The 7,303-nt window shown below is 41.9% G+C and overlaps 1 long non-coding RNA gene across 1 annotated transcript; it reads left to right on the top strand.

Annotated features, from left to right (window-relative positions):
- The first annotated feature begins 1,492 nt into the window (after window positions 1-1,492).
- On the top strand, window positions 1,493-6,730 carry LOC147581309 (uncharacterized). Its single transcript, XR_015250886.1, has 2 exons — window positions 1,493-1,928; window positions 6,569-6,730. It is a non-coding gene; the product is annotated as an uncharacterized LOC147581309 (long non-coding RNA).
- The last annotated feature ends 573 nt before the right edge of the window (window positions 6,731-7,303 follow it).

Genomic DNA, 7,303 nt, shown 5'->3' with positions numbered 1-7,303 from the left:
CAGGGGATCAGCAGGCAGAGCGGATAGGCTCAGAGGGTCTGATGGACTTTGTAATTCCATGGGAGCTGCAAAGAGCAAGTTAGATCCAATGCCTTTCATCCCGGCTGTCTGCCCGATCCTTAAACTGCTGATCTCAGATCCCACACCTATCAGATCTTCCAAAAGCTTTTTCAGGGCAGTGGACATACATTGTATTAATTTTGTAACCCTCTTCCCCCCTCCTTTTTTTTTTTTTTTTTTTGAGAGAGAGAGAGAGAGAGAGGGAGAGAGAATGCACGCAGGAGCCCGGCAGAGAGAGAGAATCTTAAGCAGACCCCACACTCGGCATGGACCCAATGTGGGCTCAATCCCAGGACCCTGGGATCACGACCTGGGCAAAATCAAGAGTCAGACGCTCAACCAAGGAGCCATCCAGGCTTCCCTGTACCTCCTTCTGTGCTTAACCCAACTGTATTTGTGTAATAGGTACACAATAGGTTAACTGGTGGCTTTGTTTTGACAAGATGAATTATTCTAATATCAAAAATTTAAACTTCTTCAAGAATCTTTTGGTAAACTCTGTGCATGGTAATCTTCCAGAATGTGGCTTGGCTGTATTAAAGAGTTGAAAATTGGTATTTCATGACTAAGACAGGTTTTCTCATGAACTCCACCCTGAATGCACTCTTGACTCCCAACAGGAAATTCTGTTGTGATCACAGAGAAACACATGACTCACGGGAAAGCCTGCCTTGATCTCTCCACTGCTGCTGCCTCCGTGTGTTTCGAGATGCTTGAACATTTAGGGGAGTTTCCAGTCTTGTTTTGATTCCTCTTTCCTGAATCTCCCTCCTATCCAGGCTCTCCTCCCTGAAAATGTCACGTTTTCCACGTAAAAACCAAACCAAAAAAAATGATAACAGGACAACCCATCACAGAACCGTAAATTCTTCACTAGTCCACAGTGATCTTTGCATCTGTGTGTACGCGTTCAATTCAGGTTTTACTCTTAAAGTGAGACCACATTAAACATGCTTAGCCCACGCCTTCAAACTGGAGTCACTGCAGAGTGCATGGCCCGGCCTCCTAGCCCGCCGCGTCCCCACGGCTCCAGTGCTCGGAGCATGAAGGTGCCACCCAGTCAGTCACGTCCAAGGCCGTTTATGCGCATGCAGGCGTGCACCACCGGCCGCGAGCTGTCGGCCCACAGCTTCATTCAGGAGCCCCGAAGCCCAAGTCGCCCCACTGTGGCACAATGGTGTCACCGTCCGTTTTGGGGTCCAATATGTCCTTCCAAGTCAGCTACTCCGTGGGCCCAAGGGCGACCTTGGCCCCAGAGGACTGCAGCACGGCGCCACGCACGCAGCAGCTCAGGGTGTGGTGGGTCACTGCGCACGCGCAGCGCTCACAGTGCGTGATGCGTCCCCTTGGGGCCCAGAGCCCTGGAGCAGACAGGCGCTTGCGCATCCCGGCTGACGTGCGCAGTGGGTGGATCGCTGTACGCGACGGCTTCTCCCGGTTGGGGGCTTCGGCCTCCGGAGTCAGTGATGGGATCCAGGGGCTGGGCAGCGCCTTGTCGTTGTCCTTGCTTGCAGGCCCTGTAGTGGTCCTGGGTCGCGTATCCTCGGGGCCGTTCCCTGAGGCGGTCTTGGGCGAGAAGGGGTGGAGGGACCGGCTCTTGATGGCTGCCTCCTTCTCCAGGAAGCCCCCATCTGGTTCTGTGCCGCTCATCCTGCTGCGCATGCCTGGGCACCCCCCTCCTGCTTCTCATCTGCCTTCGTCTGCAGGGCCAGTTCCTTCTGGCCCGAAGTGTATCCAGGATTGCCTCACGCTCATTCAGGTAGACATCTGTGGAAAGAGGCAGCAGCAGTCGGAGTCCTTGACGTCATCCCTGGCTCCGTGGAACGTTCTGGGTGGTGTAGCTTGAGACCCCGCTGTGTCTTCTCACGGTAGGCATAGACCTCCCGCCTCGCAATTCTTGCCGTCGTGTGTCATCCTCAGAAACGACTCCGTGTTTTTTCGTTGCTTCTTCACCTATGCTCCAATACAGTGTTTATTTGAAAACCAACACGCATGCACACTTTCCCTTCATTTCCTTCGACAGATTGAAGCTCAAGGCTGTCAACATAAATTTCAGACGTTACCTTTGGTAGGCAGACATCAAACATTATTTTCCAGCCCCTTAAAAAAAAAAAAAAGTTTTTGCAGAAAGTTATTGGGGTCGTTCTTTTCTTTTTCACCAGTAATTGGTGCAGAATTTTATTTCAGCCCTGGTTCCTGGCCAAGGTCTTTGGTCCTCAGTTTACGGGCTGTGAAAGCAGTGGTTTGCAAAACGTGATTCAAGTGTGCTTTCCCCAAAATACTGCTCTCCCTTTTTATCTGTTCGAAAACCTGTACTATAGAATTTCTTTTCTGTTTAGTGATGTAGGGGACAGAAAGTCACCATGGGAGGCAGTATAGGCCCTTCATTTCTGCACACACACAGTTGACTGGCAAGCTGGTTAATAGGAAAGCCATATCCTAAGATGTAAAAGTAATGGATGGCAGTGGAAGAAACAACAGACTTCAAGTGACTGCAGGTGCCTGAAATTGAATGCAAGAAAAGGAAAGCGCCTAGAGGAGGAGGGAAATGTATGAGGTGGAGAGGAAGAAGCTTACAAGTTTGCTTTGGCTTGGCTTCTGCTAATTGTGTGGCATAAACTTGAGTCTCTGGTTCTGTAAATGAAGATGAGAAAAATTAGGGGAAATAGAAACTAGAAACCATAGAGCAGTGTCAAAACTAATTTATCTAAAACTGTTAAGAGGTGACAGCAAATCAGTGTTGATTCATAAATATCCATAAACAGATTATCCTTCCACTGATGGAACTCAGCTGTTGAATTGTTTTTAGATGTCACGACTCTTAAGAACTGACAAGCTCCAGAGAGGCAACGCCACTATTATTCTCATTTTATAGGTGAGGAAATAGAGGCTGACAGAAGTTAGCTGCTTGCATAGTCGTTCAGCTCGTTGGTGACAGAGGTGTGACTTGAACACAGAGATTCTGAGTTGAATACTCACGCACTCAACCACCTGCTTCCTCTGCCTGAGAGAGGCCTTTGGGAATAGTTTGGAGTAGATCTCTTCTTTTGTATTCTACTGGGGTGAAAACATCATAGTCGCTTAGGAGGAAAATATGTTTGGACACCAATCCCTTGTGAAATATAGATGGGTTGGGGAAAGGTGGGAATTGATTATATCAGATTAATTCTCCTTTCACTTCAAGTGAAATTAAGGAAAAATTGGAAGAATAACTGGTTCTGCCAATGTTACCAGCTGTCACCTTGAGAGGTTAGGTCTCAAGGTGGAATATTCCAAGACAGGTGGAAGAGAACAGTTTTCTGCTTTTTGCCCTCTGACCAGAATAACATGGCACCTCAAAAGGAGCAAAGACTCCTTTTTGAAATTTAGAAGACTCCTTTCAAAACTATAGGAATAGGTAGGACCAACTTATCTTGAGGGAATTTATTAATAGAGAACTTCCTATAGTTTTTATGTTAAGGCTGGATTTCTTGTGATATACAAAAGCTTATTAACCAAAACTTTGAGTTATGACTTACTGGGTTTTGAATTTAATTTCTGTTACTCCTTAGGATGTCATTTGGGGCAGCCCAGATCATGCTCTGGTAGCAAACAGCCCTCAACGAAGATTTTTTTCTTAGTCATGGTTTGTGTCCTAGCAGGTTGGCAGAGGGGCTTTGCTGGTAGGGGTCATTCAGGTATTCAGGCTGACTGGGAAACCTGGTCACTATGCTAAAGGAAGAAAAGGGAGGACCCTGGAAGGTCTCACTTACACCATCCAATGCTCCAGAAAGGAAGTGACATTGCTTATAATCCACTGGCTGGATTAGTTCATATTCCCCCCTTACTAGGAAGTGTAGTCCTATCTTGTGCCCAGAAGGCAGAGAACTAGAAGTATTTGGTGGGTAGCACTAATAGCCATCCAAATTCATATGTAAATAGGTGAGACCCTGGTAAATAAAATCCTGTAAATCAAATCTTTTTCCTAGTAGTGTTGATGATATAATTATTTAAAGAATGAAGTATTCCCAAATGCCTATTCATAGTTATAGTCACTAAATGAGAAATATGATTTAAGGTTGAGAGAAAAAAACAGAATTTTAACATAGTCATTATTATATTGGTCATGAACGTAGAAATAAGGAAGCTCTTCTTTCGGACCAGGAAGTATATTAGTAAATCAAGTATTTTTTGTTTGTTTACTTTTTTAAAAGTTTATTTATTTTGAGAGAGAGAGAGAGAGCGCACGCGCGCATCGGGGGGGGGGGGGTGGGCAGAAAGAAAGAAGGAGAGAGAGAATCCCAAGCAGGTTCTGCACTGTCAGCACAGAGCACGATGTATGATGTGAGCTGAAACCAAGAGTGGGATGCTTAACCGACTGAGCTACCCAGGCACCCCTATTTGTCTGTTTTGAGTAGAGGATGCAATATTTTAGAGAAATTCTAGAATAGTGATAGCAATTAGATTTTATCTTCTGTAACAATTATAATTTTTGTAAAATAGTGGACTCTAAACTTCTTTGATTTCTTCTATTGGTGAAACATACAATTTATTTGCTTTCATCTCCCATATATATATATTTATTTGATTATCAATTACTGTAATAATTTATTGCCTATACTAGAAAATGTTTACAAAGATAGAATTTAAATCTGGAGGGGCACCTGGGTGGCTCAGTCGGTTAAGCATCCAACTTCAGCTCAGGTCATGATCTCACAGTTTGTGGGTTCAGGTCCTGCATCAGGCTCTGCTGACAGCTCAGAGCCTGGAGACTGCTCCTGATTCTGTGTCTCCCTCTCTCTCTGCCTCTCTCTCAAAAACAAATAAACATTAAATTTTTTTTTTTCAAAATAAAAAAATTAAATCTAGAAATAAGTAGTCATTTCCTTCCTTCCCCACAAAGAATTGTCTTATCTGTCCCTTTTGGAGACATATGTCCTTGAGCACTTGTTGAACTGGATATTCAGGCTAGGCCAAGGCTCGGTTCTTAGTAGCAGTGTCTGCCAAGCAAAGAGAGAAGGATGTTATATGTTCCAGATAGTTGAAGTCTTTGACTGGAGTTGGCAATGGTTGGATACTCTACATCAATTTTTGCTTCTTTTCTTTTGCCATAAGACATCCTACCCCAGGTCTCCATTTTTAGATCATGGAAAGTTATACCCTCACAGGTCTTTCAGTGATTCAAATAAGTCCTTCCGAAGCTGAACTAAGTGGATAATTGAACAGAGGAAACTACAGTGCATCTGAAAGTTCACAATTGCAAGGAGTTAGACAATGGTTAGCAAACTGGATCCAGAAACTATACATAACATCATGGGAAGATTTTATATATGTTTCTTTAGTATGAAAGATGCCTGAACTTTTTGTAGTATATGAACTTTGACTCTCCTATAAGACTTTTTGTTTTTTTTCAAAACTAATTACGAATGTAGTGCTCACAAATTTGAAGGGCAGGAATTACTAGCTTTAGAAATACTATGTGCCAGACATATTTTTAAAAATATCTTGTTTTGAATGATAGATGATATCTTCCAGGAAAGGACTGGAGAACTTTCTGTGCCCATGGCTGGAACTACCCATGTTTTATCTGTTTTAGCACAGAAAATGATTTTAATTTTTAATTTTTTTATTTTAGAGCATGAGTCGGGGAGAAGAAGAGAGAGAGAGAGAGAGAGAGAGAGAGAGAGAGAGAGAATCTTAAGCAGGCTCCCTGCTCAGCATGAAGCCTGATGTGGGGCTCCATCCCACTGGGATCGTGACCTGAGCCCAAATCAACAATTAGGCACTCAACCGACTGAACCACCCAGGCGCCCCAGCACAGATAATGATTTTAGAAGCGCTGGGTTTTTAGGAAACTTGAGAGGTTGAGGAAGAATACCTTATGCCTATTGAACTCAAGTAAAAGTACCAGATATTCTGGTATTTAGATGTTTATGCATTATAACAGGCCAGGAATTTTATTCAAAATACAAAATAAGCATGACATCTTTCCTAAGTAAGGATTGGTATCACAGTGGGAATGTCTGTTTATATTTAAATTGATTTGTTTGGATAGGGGATTTTAATATACTACACAAAATTTATTGTCGGTTCTTTCAAACCTGGCAGTGGTTTGTAGGAGTATGATAATTATCAAGATCAGAAACTTCCAGGAAGTCATGGGAACAGATTCTGTGTGGCTATGTGTAGTTGTTTCAGAGTTTTAAGGCAGTGGAAGGAAGTAAAGGTTGTGACATTTCAAAGATATCTACAAGGCTACAAACATTAATGAAGATTTTTTTTATTTCATAGATAAAAATAATTATAAAATAATGTAAATTTAATGTGTGTGTATATAACAGCTCAACCTTTACAAAAAGATTGTATGGGAGATATGATGTATATACACAATTTAGTACTTGTTCCACTGAACTTGAAGCTTCTAACTCTTAACAAGATTCTTTATCAAGTACTTTGGAAAGACTTAAAAACATTTTTTTCATATATCAAAAATGCTTTACTGGTGATTGACATTTCTTCTTTCCAACAGATGGTGCTCCCTTAGCTGCCAGCTGTTCTGTGGCAAACCCTCCAGATAAGTCCCTTTCTTGATACCAACTACTGGTTCTCGTACATCTGTCCCACGCACCAGTTGGGTATCATAATATCGTAAAGTCTCCTGAAAACTTCATAATAAATGTGTTTGATTTTTTTTTTGATAGTTTTCCTTTCCTTCCTTCCTATTAGCTTATTAAAAGCCAGATGTAAAATGGATGCATAAGTTACTTCTGGCTTCCTAATATTCATTGTTTGACTTGGCCATCAACGTATTGAAGGAAGATAATTCATCAAAACAGCCAGATTGTGTTGACCTAAAATAAAATACCAAAGGGATTTTGAATAACTCTCCCATGTACATCTCTAAATATTTAAAAAGGAAAAGATAGCTTTATTGTGTGAGACCCTTTCAGAAGCAGAGGTCATCTGGCGATCTAAGTCTCTTTTAACTATTTGACTTCTTGACACCATGATTTTTGAGTTAGGCCTATTAAAGTTGTTAGATACAACATATAAATACAGATCTAGCTAACACAGAAGTCATTTGCATCTTCTTGGCCAGTTTTCTGTTCAGTACTGCCACATTTAATGTAATGGCTTGAAAATTAAAGGTAAGTGTAACAATTGAGCTATATCAAATACTTAGGAAAACATCTTTATAAAGCAGTTTTAATTTAATCTCTCATTACTTTATTAAAACTTTTTATTTTGAAAAATTTCAAATGTA

This window comes from Puma concolor, chromosome B2 (genome assembly GCF_028749965.1).
Source record: "Puma concolor isolate L17-30 chromosome B2, mPumCon1.1.hap2, whole genome shotgun sequence".
Classification (NCBI taxonomy): Eukaryota; Metazoa; Chordata; class Mammalia; order Carnivora; family Felidae; genus Puma; species Puma concolor.
This window is presented reverse-complemented; position numbering and strand designations above follow the sequence as displayed.